Here is a 22,890-nt window from a genome sequence, read left to right as displayed (position 1 = left end):
GAAGAATAATTTACGCATCTACGTGAGTGTATAAAAATAAATACAATACGAGTGAATATAATAATAAACAAATGGTGGAAATTAATTGAACATTCAATGACCATTGATTTGGAGCAGCGGTTTGTGAGAAATCTACCTCACCAATATGTTTATATCAGCCTAGGTTTTTGAGAAGAACGTTGCGCAAACTTAATATTAACGAAAATCCCCCAAAACTCTGCTCCTCAAGCGAAAGAAAACGTAGGTTAAATGTAAATTTTAAGTATAGATGATGATCTGGGGAGATTTATGCAATGAATGACGATATTTTAGAATATTATAACGCTCCGAGTCATTAAAAAAATGATAGATGCATGTGGTTTCTGTGGATAAACCACAGAATTTCCGAACTCAGAGTATATTAAACAATCAAGAGTCTTTTCTTAGTCTTTTTAACTTGATTTCAACGTTCAATGGGACGAAGACTGCACCCATTTTATGAAAAAGGAAACAGGAGGTGCTACAACAGATCAGCTGGACTATATTTAGAATATCCAGTAGTAGCGATTTGGGACCATTAACTGTACCTAATAATGAAGGAATCGAATAACGTTTTTAAGAGGCTCTGGATTGTCGAAATATTTGGTAGGAAGCCAGAATGTGTTATTGAAATACAAAGAGGTGAAACCATAATGGTAGTGGAATTTACCATCAAGAGATGGATGCATACCCAAAGTTTTAGCAAGACATCAAGCACTTCAGCTTCCTTTTTATTTCAAGTGTAGTGGCATAAGGTAACCGCAACGTAACCTTAAGGGTTGTTAGATAAGTTATCATGGAAGAAAAGAAGCATACTTGGGTTTTGCAAAAGTATCGGGAAAAGTTTCAGCAAAATAGATTAATTGCAGATATTGCTGCAGTGCCTCAAAATTCTCTAATCGGTCAGTGGATTCCGATAGGCCATCAAAGGTACGCGTGCAAACTTCTTTGGTGGCGCTTAAGGTCTCATGGTGGTGTCTTTTGAGGGAGGATTTCACTTTTGGGAATAGGAAATAGCCTGCTGGGGCCAAGTCGGGATTTTAAGGGGGTTGGGGAATCGTCGCAATCCCGTCGCAGGTCTTCGAAAGCATACACTCGACTCTCCTTTTGGTCGTTTGTCAAGATTTTCGGGACGAGTTTAGGGCAGATATTCACATCGCCAAATTTGTAATGATAATGGTGTTCACTGTCATCTTATCAATGCCAATATGATCTGCAATCATGCGACACTTAACCGACGGTCTGAAATCACCTCTTCGCGCACATGTCAGGAAAATATTATCACCGATTATTTAAATGCAAACCTTGTAGTCTCTGGTACTGCTGGATTCAAATAAGTACCATAATCAGGCAAAAAAGCGGGACAAAAAAGTTTAAACCCTAAAATAATTTGGAATACTGCCAGTAGCCATATAAAATTCCTCCCAGGAACATATTATAAACCTCATTTACAAGACCCTGCATTGATATTCACAATTAAAGACTGGACTCTGTATATCCCCCACTAACATAGCGTCAACTTGCACCATTAAACATACATTATAGATAAATCTAGGACAAAATATGTTGAGATATACTCTGATATTTCTTAGTAAATAGTCCTTTAACATATTAAAAAATTTAACAGTACCGTAAAATAAAAGCAAAGAAACATCCACATTAAACTAAGGCATTCAAATTCCAGTCACGCGTGCGTTTTTTTATTGCAGTTGTGTACAAGTTTTTTAATAAAAAGCCTGTAAAAACATGATTGAATCATAAACAATTGCCACTATTGGTGGTCTGCCGGGTACATGGACATAATTCGACCGATATTTGTTGTAAGTGAATCTTTTTTCCCTGTGCATGCCATCGCCCGCAACAGCTCTAGATGTGAAGAGACGAGAGAACTGTGGAAACATTACTGAGGCCTATTTCTTTCCCCAGTTTCAAAAACATCCCACGAGTCCCATCCCAGCACTTTGGCTGTTGCTGCGATGACGTCGGGAGGAAGGTAAGGCGAGCGGAAGGAGTCTCACTCACTGCACGCCACCCTCCACGACGAGGCCCGCTGCGGGCGCCTGCACGTTAGGCATCTTACAAGTACACGCAAGCTTCGCGGTTTATCTGCCATTCCAGGGGCTAAGACGGGGTGAATGAAGAACTTGTGAGTTACTTCGCGAGAGGGGACACGGAAGTTATACACAGCAGTGACGGCGTTGTACCGAAGAATAGGTGCATGTTCGCTCGCCCGTGTCCTCTGCTGCGCTTTCCTAGGGTCGCGAAAGGAACACCTCCCTCCGCACTCTCATCCTACCTAATCCCCTGCAGTGAACGCACACCACCTAGCGGGGACACGTTAATCACGTACTCTGGGGACGCATGACCCCATTTCCGGGACGTGTCCTCCTTTTGTATGATCTCGAGACGAGATTGCTGTAGAGATAAAAAACCACTCGGGATGCGTCTCCGTATTTAAAAAAAAACGACGGTAGCTGGAATTTGTGACACGCATGTTTGGGACATAGCGAGAGTAAGAAAACGTGTTATTATTCTCAGAGTTAGAGACCGTTTTGGAGACCTCATCCGGCTATATTATTATACCGTTATTGTTGCTGATCCTGAAGAATTTGTGGAGCATTTTCTAATGAAAATATCAGAAATGGAACAAGATTAAGGACTGAATACATACATTTTCAAAACTAAATTCAGGGTCATCTCAAAAACATGAAATATTTCAATGAAATTGGCCTGGTTTAAAAAAGAGAGGAAACCTTATAAAAATTTGCATTATTTAGGATGCTGACTCACCGAAAAATTGGAACCAAAAGTAGAAATCTGGAGAAAAGCTCAAGTTCGTGTTCAAGAAACAGAACAACCTGGAGAAACGTACCAAGAAGATAAAAAATATCTCTTTACGAATCAATAAACAATGTATTTACGCAAAAATGATAAAGCTCTATGCGTCATCCCTTTTACTGTTCGACATAGAAGTATGGAAACTAAAAATTAAGCAATATAAGAAAAAATTGTGACCACAGTACGGTTTTCCGTTGGTTTCCTAAAAAAACTCGTGGACTGAGAGATTACCAATTGTGACCGTTTTTAGATAAAAATAGCAAAGGTGAATAACGATCACAAGATTAAGAAAAACAACATATTCAAACACATTTGAAGAAAAAATAAATATCAACAACTCAAATAATATATGAGGCCAAACCGAAGGAAGCACATGATCTAGACGGAAAACTAGCTCTCCTGGATGAAAAATATCAGAGACTGGATGAGTATGAATGTGAAAACCTTATAATAAATGTGGGACGCAGAGGATGCGTAGCAAAGGTTATCTTCAATCTTCAGTAAATAGACGGCACTGCGCATAAATGTTAGGATTGGTGGGATTGTGAGAATTTAGAATCCATCTCAGTAAATATTAATTGAAAAACTTCAATAAGTGCAAAGAAAAGTTGCCGGTTTGGTAAAGGCTACCATTAGGTCCTAAAGAACCACTAAATCACTAAAACATCCGGGATGAACACCCATGAACACTTGGACGTGATGTTATTGTTTTTAACAAGACTGACGAATGTATCAAAATTAATGGATTAATAAAAAGCTTCAGTTTTTTGATTTAGTTGAGGTAGTAAGAATATCATCACAATGTTACACTACATCGTTAGCAGAAAAAGATTGTTAGATGAATGTGGAGGGGATCGAGATGGTGCGGGGGCTAACGTACTGGCTTCCCACCCAGAGGGCTCGGGTTCATATCCCGGCGGTGTTGAATATTTTTCAGAGGTGTCTCGATCCCGACTTGACGTGCTTTGTGGAGGGCACTTTGAGTGAGTACGCCGTCCGTCGGATGGGACGTTAAACTGCGGACCCCTTGGCGCCTTTCGTAAAGAGTAGGCTAATGCCGACGCTAGCGTCGGCACGCTCCACCCTTCATCCTTTCCTATCCATCCCCTATGGCGCAAATGACCTCAGCTGTCGGTTGCCTTCCCTAAATACTACTACTACTATGAAGGTGGAATTCCCATTTTAAGGACAACTACATGAAAAATTAATCAATTTCGTGCTTTAAAATACTTTTTTCCAAAACAAATCTGAATTAACAATGTGTTTTAACCCTAGACGTCTTCTTAAGATAGAGATTTATACTATCTGCAAGATCGGGTTATTTATAAAGGAATGCTGTGTAGCCTTTTGAAGGCGAGGGTAAATAAACAAAGGATCTGGAAAGAGCTGTTGTGTTTCTCCGAAGGAAACGTAATGGGGCAGGATGAGGCATTCGTCTTGGAAAAGGAAGGAGGGGTGTGGACTGTACAATATTGGCAAAACTACAAAGATATACCAACTGGCGGAGGGAATGGCTGTGTTTGAAAAGATAACGGAACTGTTGAGAACCATTAATACAAGCAGAAAACTATGGTAAAACTTAGGGTTTTTAGGGGAAGGAAAATGTATGAGAAAATTCGAATATTAAAATAAAATATATCATGTATGAGAGTAATTAATTTTTATTTGTTTGAAAAAGTAAGTCCAGCTAAGTTTCTCGGATTTTATTATGTAATAGTGACATGTTTTTAATGCAGTCCTCTGGCCGATGGTATTTTATTTTAGGAAATCGCCTTAGGAAAATACGTAGCTTATTTAAGCTGTGGGAATACAACAGCACTGCTAGAGGTGATTTTATATTCTTGAAAGTGGTATTTTCTTCAGGCTAGCCTGTGGCACTTCCCAGTAGACTGGCCACGACGGATTGTGGTTTTTTGAAATACCTCGAACTGTTTCCGTCTCTCGGGTAGCTTCCCTGCATTTAAGATAACATCTAGTTACTGGAATAACCTATAATATAACATAATATTTATATATGTTGCATTAATCCTACTTACATTTACGTATTTATTAATTGAAAGATCATGCACAGGGAATAAATTTGCTGAAATGCGCGAGCAATAAACTTAGCTTCATGCTACCTCAGCCATTGGTTACATTTAAGCGTAACGAGAAGAGTAGTAGTGCGACGTTTGGCTCGGAGAGAAAATAGAATTTTCGAGGAAAGTGCGAACATTACCGCGTGCTTTCACGTGCGATCAACCGAGGCCTCGGTTGCGCAGGTCAAACAGAATTCCCTGGCGAGTTTTCAGAAGGAATCGCAACCTCTTCCACTAGCTTAAACGTGGCTAGTTAACGGAGTCAGCAGAAACCCACGTAGGGGTCGGAAAATGGGAACTGGAGTTGGGCGATGGTCTAAATGGTCCTTTTCCCCGTTAGGTGCGTATCTAAGCAGTTTCTTTTGCTTAGATTCGGTGAATTTTGCTTCTTCTAAATGTCGATGACCTTAGGCAATGATGAGTGAAGGAAAAATTTCCCTTTCGCAGGAGCTCCAGAAAATAAATTCCAGGTTTTGAGTGCTACCTACGGCATGATGTCTCCGACTTAACTGAGAACGCAGTGACCTTGTGATGTAAGTACTTGATTTATCCCGCATTGGTAAATAAAATTCCACATTTATTTTTGATTTTTTCCCCTTTTAAATTTAATTTCATTTACTTATACGCAAAACCATATATGGATGCGTCATTTGTTCATAATTGTAGTCATACCATTCATATTTCGATACTTTTGACAAATTAAGTTTCTTAAACCAAAAACCTAACTTATGTTTATTCTTTCCTATGAAAATGTGATATTATTACATGGAGCATATTAATCCTAACCACGTTTGCACAATAAAATTATTCTCCGCTAAATTATATTTTCTATTCCTCTCAATTTGTTCATTTCTCGATCTAGAGTATATTCAATTAAATGGTTATTTTTGCTCTAAAAGAATCCCACTCCGTGTTTAACTATAGTTGTACATTTTTCTTGCTTCAAGTTTTCTGAAATTCTTGTTACACATGTAAAAGTGGAATCAGTCACGTATAATTTTTCATTTCCTACTTATAGGTAGAAAAATTAATCGATATATTCATCCTAGCATCCTCACTTTTTTTAAATTTAACCATAATCCTTCTTCAAAATTAAGAAAATAAAGGAAGTACCGAGAAAATAGTTTATTAAATCGATTTGTGCATGATATCTCTCGTTAGGTGACTATTCCACGTGATGTTTCAAAACCTACAATTAATTTTTCGGGTAATAAAATATAAAGTTGGTGTTTATGGACCAATGCACAGATAAACGCCGTTATGGTGGTCAGAAATTAACAATATATAGCTGCATATAAAAATTAAATAGTGATTCGCTATAAAAAATCGAAGCTGTTTTTATGAAATGAAAATATTTATCCGTAGGAAAAGTTTGCAAGACACCATCTCCAGGTTCATTTTCGTTCAATCAATGTTAACTTGCAAAAAACTACCGAGACGACAGCCAGAAGAGAGGAAAGATTTATTATTATAAATCGTGGCGTGAACCTTATCAGTGAGGCGAGTCGAACGGAGTTGTGGGGTGGCTGTCGCGCCAACTTCCCACGATGCAGAAGGTCTTAAATCGATTATGGCAGTTCCTATGATTCCTTAAGAATTTATGGATAGCCGTGCTTGGATATTATATTATAAATGCATAACATTCATCAAGTCAGATGCTCTGAGCACACTTATCTAAGCGAGGGTTTAAATAGCTTCGAGGCGTAGCAATTCTGCTTTACTTCTTCTAATAACTTATAATCCTCCATGATTAACTTCACTCTAACGCTTTTGGGTACAGAGGAACGTGCAAATTGACCTTCTAAACCCCTAACCATTACAGTCATTAATTTCATATTCATCATCAACACAAACGCAACACAATCAGTAAGTCGAATGCTCCTAATTGGATTTCACCGAGCGTTATTCATCCACGGAAACGAATCAAAATAGACCCTGTGAACGTCATGAGAATTCTATTGAAATATGAATCATCCAAACAAGTAGAATTGGGAACATTAATTGATTAGTTATTGCCCACTCTCAGAGTGCGACCCGGAAGAAAGACGCAGGAGATGGCGCAGTACATCCATTACCGCTGAGGAAATTTTTTCGCGTGCAGTGTTTAAGCAAGAATAAAATTTATGACGCGGACGAGTTGATCTGAGAATAGTTCTTTTGAACGCCCGGGAATGCTTAGCGTAGCCATGGCGTAGAAAACGCTTTGGAAAAAAATAGCTGAATGCATTACAAAAACGGAGGAGGCATGACAATGAATACGCTTAAAAGAATCCTTTCAAACCTACGCGCACAAAGAAAATGCATGCGTTGCGTTGAAACCTTTTGACGGAGAATTCTTTCTCCATGAATCGCTCAGTGGTAAGAAAAATACTTCCGAAGTAACTCCTTTGATGCAAGCGTAAGGATGAGTTTTCTTAGATCGTGGCGCAAGAAGAGTGGATGCTTAAGTAGTGGGTTCACGAAAAATTCTCTTAAGAGTTTTTGTGCGCAAATACCTTGGTCAATCTTTCCTTAGGCTTTTTTCATTTGAATAGAGGTCTAGGTAAATACAAAAGACGTAGCGCATGATCTGTAAGTGCTTATTGATTCAAAAGTGATGCGTTTACTTCGGTGAATAATGTCACAATGCATCCTTAAATGTCGTATAGGTTCCGCAAAGGGATAAGACCTTCAAATAAAGCGAATCAGTCTCACTGTGGTTTCGTTTGTTTGACCATAGTTTCTCGCTGAAACTTTTAAATAAGGCTTATCTCTGAAAATCGTCCCGAAGTACTATGGCCCGAAGCTTCTTGGTCAAATATTTTAAATTGAAATTTTCCTAGGAGTCTACTTGGGATTGATTGCCATATACCCACTAATTTAATCTTCTCTATTACTTGGATAAAATTAGCGTCCTTTTGATAAACAGTTAAACATTTATTAAATAACATTTTTTTCTCCAGCTAAATTACCTCTTATCAGTTAAAATCTATACCTATATTTTAATCTCTCATTTCTATCCTAAATAAGGTGACCTTTCAATTCTTTTCCTTTATCCATTATATTTAATATTTTTTCTTAAAACCCCCTGCACTTAAAAATTTCGTCTTCGTCACCATCGGTTGGGTTTCATAATCTTGATCTGTTGCGCGGTGACTGGTAAGATATCCTATCGCCTTCCTCGTTCCAGTTTTTTCCCTAAATTTTTAATACTACCTTCTGGATTCAAGGCCAAACGCTAACGGGGTTTAATGACAACCTTGTTGTTGTAACAATTAATATTTAAAGGAGTATTAAAAGGTACCCTTAATATTGCATCTAATATACATATTATATTGCACCAAATTGAGGTCGAATGGGATCATCGAATACCATCGAGTTTGATAGCACACACACCCGTTTCTGTTAATTGAACAGGTACCAGTACGGCACAGCGATAATGATAAAACAAATTATTGTGTCGATAACAGTGGGGTTATCAATGGATCTGGTTTTCTCATGATTTGCTGTTTTCGTTAGTCAAAATTGTTAAAACACGCGACATGCCCCTATGTGTCGAAATTGGTAGTCTCGTATTTTTTTGTTCATTTAATAATTCAAGTAAAAATACACAAATTTTACTCATTCAGAGATCGCCTTAGTCTTTTAGAAAACTCTGATCTTTCCAAACATCGTCATCTTTGCACTTCCTCAATCTGCGTATATTCCCAGCTAATTGAACATGAACTTGCTCTCCTTTATCACAGCCATTATCGATCATCCCTTTTTCGTGCGAAGCAGGATCTTTTGGCCGCTCACAGAATGCATCAATCTATAGACTCCGAGGTATGCTAGAGATCGGTATGCTACCACGTGGAGCGTTCAACGTTCGAATTTTTTGCATTAAAATCTTTGATGAATGGGAGAGATTGAAAAATATATAAAAAAAATAAACCCATGAAATACTCAGAGCACAGGGACTATTTTCCGGGAAGAGTGTATTTCTTTTTTTTTTAAAGAAACAGAAGATATTTTCCGTTCCGAGACGAAGCCTTCCCCCTTCATTTTTTCTCCCAACAGTTGCCAATTCCCGCCACAGCGAACAGGGCGAGGATATGGATAACCAATGTCTTGCACCACCCGATATTTTCTGACGGGGTCGGTATGCGGGTGTGGAGACGGGGGGGGGGGGGTACCTCTTTGACATCAGAAGGATGGGGAAGAAAGTGGAGGGAAGGGGTCCGGGAGAGGAAGGACCGGGCTCATTCCAGCGCCCGACGGAGCGCGGATTCCGTGCTTCCCACTCGTGGCTCCAGACGATCGATGGTAAGACTGAGAAATTTGTCTTGGAAGGAATTTTTTTCCATAAGAGAGGGCGCTCCTCACGAACCATTACTTTGGACATAAAATCGCGACCAGAGTCTTCCATTACCGCCTTTTTTTTTACTGCCATTCCGCTACATTAGCGTTTTCTTTTACGTCAGTAACACTCAAATTATTTCATTATTAACGATATTATGTCACCTTTCAAAGCAGTATTAATGCTGTTCTATAAGGGAATCAACCCCACATGGAATGACTTGCCCATTAAGTTAAGCTCATATATTCTCTAATGACAAGTTGAAAAGATTAAAAGGCAAGAAAAATTACTGATTACAACATTACCACAGCAAAAATATCATTACAATAACTGCAAATAAAGTAAGAGGAATTATTGTGCAAAATTTACCATCGATGTCAGAAAAATAGGTTGGAATATGAGGGAAGGTAAGAGAAAAGAAGGTAGAGATTACTATGGGATGTTCCTCTATGGTTCATATTTTTAGCCTCAGCCATGTCAGTGAGAAGATGCACGGTAATAGTGAAGAAATCCATTTGAAGTCGGTGGATCTTAGAGATGAATATAATACTGTGGCAGGCGTATAAACCTTTATCATTTAGTAAACTTTGGATAGCAATTGATTAGGTTGGTATTAGATGACAACTTATATCATTTATTTTACGTGAGTATCAACAGCCTCAAACTAAATTTAAGGAAGATAGGGAAGAAGCTCTATGCGTTCTCCAAACACACAAGGCCGTGATATGCCCTCTAACTTTTTAAAAATATTTGTGCAAAATATGTTGAAACAATGAAAGCAATCCTGTGGACGTACGTCCCTTTAAGTTATGGAAAAATATATTTTCTAACGTTTTCAGATGACCAGCTACTGATTGCTCAAACTCGGAAGGATACTAAGTTTGTAATAAGAAAGCTATTTAAAGTCTTTAAAGAAGAAGAAAATTGAGAAATATGAGGTAAACTAAATATCTGGTAGTAGGAGGTGATGGAAAAGATATTAATCTTCTCCAAAAAATCATCAGGAAGTAAAACAGTTAGTAATTAGGTTCCATTATTCGCGAACCTGCAAGGTGTAAAATACGATGCAAAAGTCATACCATTTAATGCTCGAGGAGAAATTAAATGTAAATATGAGATGCCAAATAAGGTATCCTTACAGGAACAGAGTCATACCCAAGAAAATAAAAAATAGAATCCTGCAAACTTGAGTAGAGAGAACACGGTCTTATAAGGCAGAGAGTGAGAATTAGAGTTTACGCCTCAAAATTAAAATAGATCTTTTAAAAATGGACGTGATAAGGAGAGGAGTCAGGATATACTTACAAGTTATAAAATAGGAAAAGAAGATATTAGACAAGTAATGGGCATGGAATAATCTGTAGTACAAAGAATCCAGAGACGAACTCTTCAATGGTATGGGCATGTTCGAAGACTAGACGAGAAGAGATGGCCAAGATTTCGGAATCAGGAGAAAGGTAATGCCTTCATCTTTATCAGGAGAAAGGTAATGTTGACTACCAGTGAAAACATTGAAAGTAAAATAGCCGCAATGATGAAGGTTCGGGGCCAGGGAGACATACTGAATATGCTATTCTGACATACTGTTTTCTTCATTGCCAATTTGTTTTGTCCACCTTAACAAGTAAAGTCGATGTCATTCTTGCTGATCATTTTTGCCGTGTCCATTCTTATAAGCCTCCTATCCCCGATCATGCATTAAAAACGTACTTCAATTGTTCTTCTAATAATATTCTCGTTGGTTCCTTCCATTACGGTCTTAACTATACTTTCAATTTATTTCAATGATTTTTATAATTCTGTAACGTGATATTTTAGTGGGTAGAGCGTTCGTTTAAGAATCGGAGGCATTCGGGTTCAAATCCGGGTGATCTATCTGGGTACCATAATCTCTACCCAAACGGTGAGATTTGTCGGCTTACCTACCCTTCTGGGAAAACTCAGATGGCACAGAGATGAAGCTGGCTCCCGTAGTCTGCTGTGTGTGAATTTCACACGCGGTAGGTTCCGAAGAAAATGAGCTCTCTCACCTACATGCTGATAACCGCGGTGGAATTCCATGTGTATCATTAGGTCACTCACTTAAGTTTCCATTTACTTTCCTTCTCTTTATTTTGCTCTGTAGTCGGGTCTCTTCACCCATGCTTTGGAGAGCTCCTTCATCGATCACTCGGTCTATCCATTCCAAAGTAATCCAACAGCGAGCGCAGACTTAGCGTAGTCCTAGATAACCCTAACTCTTATTTATTGTCAGTCATTGTGAAGCTTCCAACTCCTTCCACTCTTCCTTATCTGCTAACACCAATCAGATGTGACCTAGATACCGAAAGAATGTGTCTTCTTGGCTCAAGAGTGTTTATGCAAGTCTCTCAGAGATTCAGTCGCCAAATATTATTTGAATAACGCTACGAAATTAATACACGTTAAAAAATCCTCAAAACCCCATTCTTATAGTATATTTCGCTAAAAAGATGAATACTACGAGTATGACCACTTTTTAAATTTCAACTCGAAACGTCTCAAGCACGTACAAATAATCATAAAAGGGATAATTATTTGATTATTCATTATTTTTGGCAGAACTCGAACTAAAAACTAAATAAAATAATAATGAATATATAAGTACCTGAATCAAAATATTTTCTCAGCTCACCACCAAAAAACATTATAGGATAAACTTCCTGAGCGCCTCATTTTTAAAAGGTACAAATATAATTTTCTTGTTACTAGTAACAAAGGATTAAATAAGTCACATTTAGTTTAGTACACTAACTACTGCTTCAACATAATGTATCATAATTGAATTCAAAGACTTCATTATTAAATATCAAAGACGCACTGTTTAAACCAGAGTCGGTGTATTTAATTATGCATAAGAATTAACTTGATTTGCTCTCTTACTAAAACCAAAATTACTTAATAGCATCTTGATTATTTAATTCCTTTATCTTCTTCTCTTTATAAATCTTCCTCCCCTCGTATCCCATCCATCCCAAACTGCATTTTTCATAAAAGTCATTACGAACTATTTCCCAAGTATCTATTACAGAACTTTTAGATATATTAAATTTCCAATAAAGAGGTGTACATTGTTTTCAAACTTTGCCCTTCATGGTCTTTGGTTGGAGGAGTATATTAAATTCTCCAGTTGAAATAACACTTTCGCAAAAAGTAGAGGATGCCTCGTTATACATTGAACGAATGCCGTGATTGGCTCTTCGATACCTATGCTCGTACTGTTTAAGATTAGCAGCTGTCATTTTGACTTGAAAATATTCTAACCTTGCCCATTCCCTTTAGTTTATTTCTATTTTTTTTCTAAACTCTTACGTTCATAATGGAGCTACTCAAGCTTGGGAGATGTCAGCGCAATTTCATATGGGTCAAACCAAAGGGGCTTTCTGGAACGCTTTTTAGCTTAAAATGCTATTAAATAGTAAACATTTCAGTTCTCTATTTTTTTTCCAATAATTTGACTTGGTTGCACTCTTAGAAATAATTCCGGAAATCAATAGATAAAGCTTGAGTGAAAGTGAGGGACGAGAGTGATATATCATTTCAGAACTATTCAATAGCTTGACTTGATTGACCTTAATTTTTCGTAATAAGTCCAAGTAGATGCGTAGGAGTATATTCTGGTCATTAGTAGGAAAAGTACGATAAATTTCTGAAATACTCAAGTTATAGTCCATTATCGATAGTAAATGGTGTTCATTGGTTGAGAATTGAAATTTGAAGTGAATCGTTAATTACAATGCCGAATGGGTAGTTTTAATGAAAAGGTAAACCGCATGATTCGTCGAAGTTTTGCATATTTAATTGAATTGATTCAATATCGATTGTGCTCCACAAGAGATGAAACTGAAAGTGCCAACGTGGAACTGCTGAAAATATTGTTTTGATTTGGCCATTACCCACCTGTTATCAGTTAGATCGCCTGAGGATTGCGCTCATATGCTATCCTTCATGTAATAACATTAGGATTTGAAATGTACGACTAAAGAGCTCTAGATTTACTGGTCAGTTAAAGATTTGCTAGATAGCTTCGTGGGGATAAAGGATAAGTAAGCAGGAATGGATGGTGGAGATAATCCCCATATTGAACGTTCTCCCAAGTAAAATGCTAAGGTTTACGTTACATATAGGTTCACAGAGGTCATTTCGTTACACGTGCCTTAACAGAAATCAAGTGAAAAGTTATTTATTTCCTAATAATGCAAACGATAGAACGTATCGCACACGGATTCTTCAGTGTACTTCGAGCAAAAAGTGAATACCTTTGAAATCAAGAGCCAATATCCAAATTCAATCACTTTACAGATACTCTGCGCGTGATAAGATAATTTTCTTCACAATTTAATGAACACAACACGTTTATTTATGTGACGGAAAATAAAATGCGGGTTAATTCTTGCTTTAAAATGAGACTTGCTTCAAGGCGACCTCTTAAAATAACAAATAAAGCGGAATATGAAACTCGGACATAAGAAAGTTTTTATGCCATTCCTTTGGTCTCAATTGGGTTAAGGCAGCCTAGAAGAACTTACACTAGATCTCAACGATGACAAATTCAGCCACCTTAAGAATTTCATTCCGCTCGGGCAAGAGTTTATATCCTAGTAAGTGGAAATAGTAATAATGCTTGGACACAAAGGAGTTTGGAATTACTTGCCACGCCCCATCTTACCATGAACCCAGGTGATTTCAGCTCAGATTTTTTATGCATATAATCATTCAACGGTTAAGTTTTTAAAATTTTTCCTGAAATTTTAAATGAAAAATGTAATGAAGGCTCAACTATATACTTCCATCTGAAGCTGGATTCTTTCAGTCATTATTTCATGAAAAATGCCGATTTCATTCAGTGGCAGCAGTTCTTAGGGGAGGCGACCGACTGCTAAGGTCATTTACGCCATTAGGGATAGGGATAAAATGTCTACTTAGTTAGGGATAAAATGTTCAAGCAATGGGAGATGGTTGGAGAGAAAGTCGGCGTCGACATTAGCCTACCCTCAATGAAAGGCCGTGAGGGGCCCGCAATTCAACGTCCCTTCCGCCGGATGGACGCTCCACTTGATGTGCTCTCTACGTAGAATAACTAGAAGAAATCGGGATGCCTCTGTAATATCCTGCCATCGCCAAGATTTGAACCCAACACCTCCGGGCGGAAATGCGTAATTCAGGCTATCAAATTCGGGCCAGTGACAACTCGGAAAAAACACATTGGGATGTGACTCGTGTTGGAGACCTTGGGATAGGGTGCCTTTTTTGTGCATGAAACCGATTTACATACAAGTTCACAAACAATTTTGCCCAAATTTGATGTTTTGATGAGGTAGCCACGATCATAGCCGCCAATGTACGAAATTCGATCATTTTGACCGCATCGTTTATTAGAGACAAGTGAAAAACAAACATTTCATGCACCGCTTGAGCTGACGACCAATATTCCGGCGTCTGCAATAGTCTTCACGATAGTTTTGAACGTGAAGTCACCCTCCGTCGTTAACACAGGGTTCAAATCTGATTCCCATGTCGATTGTAATCGATCGTTTGCGAGTCAACTCCTTTGTGAACCCACAAGGCTTTTACGGCTAATCCGTGCGACCATTTCGGAGAGAATCACTGATTCGCACGCCCTCGTGCCGACATGCCCGCGCCATTACCGAATGAATTTCCGAGCGATGAATTTGTCTCACGGGTGTGTGACCGTAGGGGGTTTGCGGGGAGGTAAAGGGGCTCGATGACTATGCGGGCGGAGACGGGGGTAGGTGGGGGGGGGGAAGACCATCTCGCGCGGCGTAATTAGCCTCCGTTCGTCGGAGAGGAGGAAGACCGGGGCTAATGGAGATGAGTATTTCTTTCGCACCGCGCCGCGCTCCTTCCAAGTAGCGCGCTTCGAGTAATTGGGATCTCAAGCCCTTCCCTCGGGGCAAGGGCGGTGACAAGGGAACAGGCGACACCCCGACAAGCAGGCAGCACGCCGAAAATTGGCCTCGCCGTCGGAGATAGAGAGACCTTACCCGACGACGACTCGCGAACGAAGGCAGAGGACAAACAGGGGTGCGTTCACCCCTGTTTGTCCTCTGGGTGTTTAAAAACAGAGATATGGTTTAAATTAATTTCGAATGATTAAATTTTAAAAATGAATTCATGAATTCTTCACTTTGACTTATATCACTGCAGATAACTTATATTACTGCAGATGACGATATGGCTAATTTCCTCAAAAAGACAACATCAAAAACAAAAGGCTCAAAGACCAAAACTCCAAATTTCGTATTTCGTGTATTCGATGGACATTATCTGACTCTATTTTTTCTAGTTTGTAATATAGTTTTTGTTGATTCGTTCATTGACAAACATTGATTTGTCTGCATTGACCTCTGCTAATATTTCATCCAATGTTTGACTACTATGACAAATCGTCAATATCAGTATTTCAATCCTAAGATTAATTTACTGCAGTCCTCCATTCTCCTCCATTCATTTTTCATCCCCTCATCCCTTTATAGATTCTCTGTTTAAAAATACTCTGTACTTACGAGAACTGAGAACTTTCCTCTCAGTCTTCATTGCGGGATCTTCCCTTTAATTTCCCTTTCTATTTGTTTCTAAATAATCTATTGTGCCTCTAGGTGTGTTCAATATATCTAGTTCAGTGTTTCCCCAACCTTTTCGAGCCACCGTCCCCTTGGATCTATAACCCTACATATACTCGACCAAACCTAATCGGCAACTTTAAATTAGAAATCAAAATGATGAAACAAAATAACCAAATGAGCAACATAATAATTAAATTTAAAATAATCACTAATCAAATGCGTATTTAGAATCCAATAGATGTATAGTTGTCATATCAAATTTATGCAAAACCCTTAGCTCAAAATAAAAGGAACTTGATGAGAATATACTTTCTGCATTAAAAAAATTATCCAATCATAAAATTTTAGGAAAGCATTTTTTAGAAGTTTACATGTTATTTTTTTACTTAAATTAATCAGTTATATAAAATGAACATTTTCAATTTATGTAAATAGAATAAGAAACTATGTTTGGCTAAAATTATTTAAAAAATTAAGTGACTTTTGACTATAGTTTTTCATGGTCATTTAAAGGCAGTCATTTAAGGAGATTCTATTGCCTAATTTAATAACATATTTCCATCAAATAAAAAGTTATTGGGACGGATGGGCTTGATGACCTAATACCAGTTTTCCAAGGTCCGGTTGAATGTCGAAGGATTCTTCAATCACCACGTTAATAAACCTGAAGTCTCTTTCTCTGCTTGGAAATAAGCTGAATTGACGGAACTAAAACCACGATCGACCAAATATGAAGTCGAAAATGCAAGAAAGTGTTGTTTAGTCACAATTTATAATGCAGGATAACGATCGAAAACCTCCTTCTGTAACCAAAACTCTTGATAATTTATCTTAAACTTAGGTTCCAATTCAACGTCATTTTGTAGATTTTGTTAACCGCTGTAATTACAAATTTTAAGGACTTGTGAAGGCGATCACTCAGTATTTTTGCCACTAGATGTTGTTAGTGAATGACATAACAGAACAAATATTTGGCACATGTTTTCTCAAGTATGTAATACAACCTTGGTGAAGACTAGTCATTGACGGAGCTCCGTCTGTCGCACCAGCAAGTATGTTAGAAAGTGGACATTTTTTGTCCCAGAAGAACTGCTCTAAGATACGAAATATTGACTACCCTTTGAAAGTCATGGTGCTAAAGCCAATTTTGGTTCTTCCACAAATCCGGGCGTTTATGGTGGATTGTTTCGCGCATAACATGCAGGTAATATTCCTTTTTTACCGTTCTACCCTGCGGCAAGAAGTTATGATGCACCACGCCCCTAGAATCGAAGAAAGCTGCAAGGAAAACTTTCACATTCGATCAAGCTTGGCGCGATTTTTTCGGTCTTGCCTCGTGCTGCAGCTTCCATTGGGATGATTGAGCTTTAGTTTCCATGTGGTTACCATAAACCCATTATTTGTCACCAGTTATGACCCTCTGGAGCAAATCTGGGTCGTCGCGGACAGAGTCCAACACCTCATTAGAAATGTTAATGCGTTGCTGTTTTTCGTCGAAATTGAGCAATTTTGGTACGAATTTCGCGGCGACCCGTACCATACCCAAATCATTGGTAAAAATCGAATGGCACGAGCCAATCTATATGTTTAGGTCCTCAGCAACTTCTCTAACGGTGATTCGACGATTGGCCAATACTATTTTCTTCACTTCATCAATGCTTTAGTCTGTTATTGACGTTCTCGGGCGTCTGGCGCGCTCTTCGTCGTTGACATCTTCTCAACCCTCTGGGAACGTTTTGTACCACCCATAAACGTTGCTTCGGTCCAAGGTAGCTTCTCAATATGCCATAGTCAACATTCGGAATGCGTCCGCGCACTTATTTTCGTTTTTCACACAAAATTTGATACAGATTCTTTGAACAGGCAAAAATCGAAGACAAGCCAAAACACTTCCAAGCAAAACACCTGTCAACAATTAACTGAACATTCAAAATGGCCGAAATTTTCGGCATAAGTGAGAGATATAAGTACCAACATAACGCCACAAAAAATCGAAAATCAAATATACGTAACCCACGGAAATTCAACATTCGCGATATTTTTGAACATACCTCGTATGTGGCCTTTCAGATTTGGCAATCAGTTGTGAAATATTTTATGATGCACGAAAACTATCAGTGAAATGTTTTGAAGCATTACACATCATACTCATACTTGAAAGTGTACGATCTTGTAATCTGTCACGAAGTGACTGAAAAATGTTATAGTCTTTTCTGTCTTGTCAGGAGGTGCCTTCCTAAAATGGCCAATTAGTCTAGAAATTTTCATCGCCTCAATCAAAAACACCTTTTCGCGCTGTAGCCACATAGGCATTTGCTTGTTTTTTGGTGACTCTATATCCATACTTAAGATAATCCACAATATACTGTATATCTCTTCTTTGATGAGTCATTTTCTGCCACTCTCTTTCTAAAATAAATGTTTAAATATTAAGTTTTGTTGAAATACAATATAATATGCATATATTAAATAAATAGAAGACAAGTATGAGTTAATGATAAGACATGGAATTCAACCTTTTAGTGGTTCATTTTCAAAATAAAATTAGTAATAACCATATGAAAAACATCAAAAACAAAATATTTATGTGCTTGCGGCATAATTTCAAACATATATAAGGAAGGCAGAATATAAGAAAATAGTTTCACTAACGGTAGACTGAAAATAGTAATACAGCTAATTTATTTTACATAAATATTGTAGATTTCATATACAAATGCAAATCATTTATCACACGAGCGCGAATTTGAAAATGGTGCGTAATGAGTTTGTGCCGGAGGTCTGCACATGCACCTTTTAAGTAAGCTCCTCTCAAATTCGAATTATAATACTGGTCTTTTCAGTTGAGGGTGAAATAATATTTCTTCGGCTCCTATTCTGTCGTTGTGATGATATTAGTGCATTCAATTCCCTAAATTGTATTCATGGGAAAAGCAGTTCCAGGGACTGTTGCGGTGAAATTGACTATGATTCCAGTTTTGGATACTTGTTTGTGAGTTGGCTCAAATAAAGTTTATTCCATAACATGGCAATCTTTTCATGTCATGATATATTATTAACAGGAATTCTGTGATGAATTATGTTTACCACTCAATTTACTCGTTAAGGCGAAATATTTCCAGAGTTGACTTTTTATTCAAAGAATTATTATGAATATAACCGATTGTTTGGAAAAAGCTATGCTTCAAGGAAATGCAAAATGGCAAAAAATCGTGACTCTGATCAATCACTTCAACTTGTATAGTCGTGACGAGTCACCTTAAGTGCGCTGAAGAGGGCTACTTGGTGGCCGAAATACGCGTATTCGTAGTCACCTTTCTTATCCCTTTCCTTTTATACCCTTGCCCCTTCTCTGTCTTGTGACGTTAGTCAACTAACCTTATTTGTGCCTTGTTCTTAATTTTTAATTTTATTTTTTCCCCTCACTTCAGAAAGGTAAACTGTTTACGGCTATTGGAGTCACTTCATTTCCTCAAATGTATATATGTGCGCTATACAGCCAGGTTAAATGACTATCGGGAATTAAGAAGGGAAGATCTATGCCAACAGTTAGAGATAAGGCGGGTAAGATAATAGTTGACGCAGAAAAGATCCAAAAAGATGGAAGGAATATATAGAAGAACTGTACTTATCGATATATACACTCGAAGATGAGATAAAATGGGCATTAAGGGAGATGAAACTAAATAAGCTTGTGGGGGTGGATAACATTCCTACGGATCTACTGGAAAGTTTAGGAAAATGTGGGAGGAAGAGGCTATATGGGCTGATTCGTAGTATCTATGAGGAAGGAATCTGGCCGGAAACTTTGTGAGATTAGTTTTAGTTCCTATTCCAAAAAAGGTAAAGGCTGTATCATGTGAGGACTACAGGACAATAAGTTTGATATCCCACGCAGCTAAAGTTGTTCTCAGAATCATAAACAAAAGGATAGAGAGTAGGGTAAATGATTACTTAGGGGACGATCAGTTTGGGTTTAGGAAGGGGAGAGGTAAGCGTGATGCCATTGCAGCAATGAGATTATTAATCGAGAGTAATATAGAACACAACCAGGAGGTATTTGCATGTTTCGTAGATTTCGTAAAAGCGTTTGATAGAGTGAATTGGGAAAAACTAATAAGTGTATTGCAGAAAATAGGAATAGATTGGAGGGAAAGGAGGCTAATCCGCAACCTGTACATGTCTCAGACTGCTCAGGTGCGAGTGGGGAACGGGGAGTCCGGATGGGCAGTGTTAGGAAGGGGTGTAAGGCAGGATTTCCCGTTATCACCGTTGTTGTTCAACCTGTATGCAGAGGAAATGATCAAAGAGGCATGGGAAGAACTGGAGGTAGGAATGAAGGTGGGCGGGGAATTCGTAAAATCAGTTAGGTTTGCTGATGACCAAGCTTTAGTTTGTCAGTCAGCCAAGGGGCTGCAAGCATTGCTTAGTGAATTGGAAATTCGGTGCGACAGGTATGGGATGAGAATCAATATTAATAAAGCAAAGGTTATGCGATTTTCTAGAAAGAAAAAGGCTAAGCTTAACATTAAAATAGGAGGGCAAAAACTAGAGCAGGTAGAACAGTTTGCGTATCTCGGTAGTGTTTTGGACCAACACGGTCAAAGTAGCAGGGACATAAGAAGAGGCTTTTAAAAGGAGGATGGAGTTGACGACAGGGACGTCAAAAAAAGTATGTTAAGAAAAGACTTGCCAAAAATTTGATATGGAGCGTAATCATAAACGGCGCGGAAACGTGGTCACTGAAGCAGGATGATAGAAGTAGATTGGAGGCTTTTGAAATGTTGGTGTGGAGAAGGTAAAATGGACCGCAATAAAAACAAACGAGGAAGTACTAGGTGTGGTAGGTGAGGAGCGGGGTTTATTGGGAGATATCCTAAAGAGGCAGGGAAAATAGATAAAAAGGATATTGATCGACAGTGGACTGTGGGATTTTGAAGACTGTGATAGAGGAAAGAATGTTTAGCTAGCGAAGAAAGGGCAGGATTATGGTAGGGATGATGGACTGGATGAAGGGAGGAAGGAAGTCCATGAAGATGAAGAGGGACTTGTAGAGTAGGACGCTGGATTGTGTTTTTTTATGAGTCACAAACTTAGGTTTCGAATAAAATTTTAAAGACATACTTTAGCATTATATTTTTCAATGTCATGTAACATTTATTATAATCCTTTCTATAACTGATCCAAAATGAACTTTTCCCTTCGATATCACATTCAACAGAACAGCGTATTGTTTCTTACGTGGCAGTTACTTGAAATTGAGATCCTCACTGCCCATTGTGAAATGATTTCACTGGGAAATAAGTCAAAAAAAGTCTGTCTCTCTTTCTTGGCACTCAATTACACATTCTTGCCTTACAGTCATCTACACATTTACCCATCCCATATTCATAGGACCGAGTGACCCCGGTTGCTGGCTTGCTTCCCAAACTGTGTCCCACTTCCAAATGCCGCGATGACGCGTGTTTAAATTCTGCGAACTAAAGTCAAAGGGAATTCAATCCAATTCAGTTATTCCTTGCGGTTAAAAAGGTACCATTTAACAACTCCCAAAATCAATACGCCATTCCGGACGGTGCTGATTTATTCAAAATTAATTAAAAATGCCCTTAGGAAAACTTTAATGAATGTCGACCTGTACATTTGAAAATTAATCTCATAACTGCCTCAATTTAAAAATAATTGCCAATAATTTTAATCTTCAGAGGGACTGTTGGGCGTTTGTTTACGGGAAAATTCGCAATTGTTCAGGACACTTAGCGAAATGAGAGCATATTTTTAATATTAAACAAAAAGGTTCCTACGTGAACTACGGCATGAGCACGATCGAAAAGTTCACTCTCAATACTTTTGCCTAGAGCATTCATCTGAGACAAAGAGGAACTTTTCTGTCCGTGGTTAATTTTTTTTAATCACACGAATGGGCTACCTTCTATTCCTATTACTTTGAAACCTACAAAAGCAGACTTCGATGCGATGGTGTGTCGGCTTCATGTCCTCACAGTGTATGTCTTTATTTAAAGCGTTCAAACTCTTCGACATTCACAACGATGGTGAGGAATGTTCCTGTTTTTTTCGAATACAGTTTTCCGGAATATCATGACATATATACCACAGGGGTTTAAAACTGAAACCCTGCAGTAAGGAGCCGAACGCTTAATACACCCCATTACGACACTCAAGCACTCTAAGAATACTAACCTTTGTTTGAGGTAAATTACCAGAATAGGTTTACCAGTCAGGTGAAATAACCAACATTTCTTTATCACCATGGTAAGGTAGAACAAACATTTCTAAAATAATCTTTAATAAAAATTAAATCCCCAAGATTTAATTGATTTTTCAAATCAATTTTAATTCTATCCCTTTCAAATTGATCCTGGGGAGTTTTATGGATTGGGCGTGCAATTTTATTTTCATGTTAATTTAGCATTAGAGATGCCGTGCAAAATGTTGAGTCAAGAAAGCACGTCTGTTGAGATAGTATAAAACCGTTGCTAATATCTTCATTTGATTATGTGTACGAAAAGATTGAATAATTAAGACATTTAGCTCAACTTTGTAATTTATGCTAAATGTTGCATGCTTTTTTGATTTCATTGAAGGTTAAATAATAGTATTTCGCGGGGAAGCCATTATGACCGGGTTTTCTGCCTTTCTTCAACGGAATTAATGTCAAATTAATCGTGTGAGGCACTTCTATCACGCAAGCAGAATGTACTGCAGGCAGAATACTCACAAAAGTAATTTTACGGTACAAATATAACTTACGAGTCGGCGAGAGATGGTGCTCGCTTGTAAACTTAAGAATAAAACCTTTACCAAAGGTTTTAGCTAATGTTCAAACAAAAAATTTAAGCATCCCAAGGCAATAAAAACACAAATGTCTATAATTTTTCCACATTATTATATCCATATCTTATTACTCATATTGTATTCCCATTTTCAGCCCTCCATAACTTCTGACTGCCATCTTGCAGTTGAAAATTTATATTCCCTTTTTTACCCTTCCAACTTAACCTTTCAATCATAG

The 22,890-nt window shown here is 38.0% G+C and overlaps 1 protein-coding gene across 1 annotated transcript in view; it reads right to left on the bottom strand.

Annotated features, from left to right (window-relative positions):
- Window positions 1–22,890, bottom strand: part of LOC139696609 (adenylate cyclase type 6-like) — a 247,205-nt gene that overhangs the window by 209,312 nt on the left and 15,003 nt on the right. The gene's annotated exons all lie outside the window — the stretch shown is intronic.

This window comes from Hetaerina americana, unplaced genomic scaffold (genome assembly GCF_022747635.1).
Source record: "Hetaerina americana unplaced genomic scaffold, ioHetAmer1.1.p SCAF_7, whole genome shotgun sequence".
NCBI lineage: Eukaryota > Metazoa > Arthropoda > Insecta > Odonata > Calopterygidae > Hetaerina > Hetaerina americana.
Note: the sequence above shows the minus strand (reverse complement) of the source record. Positions and strands in the feature narration are given on the sequence as shown.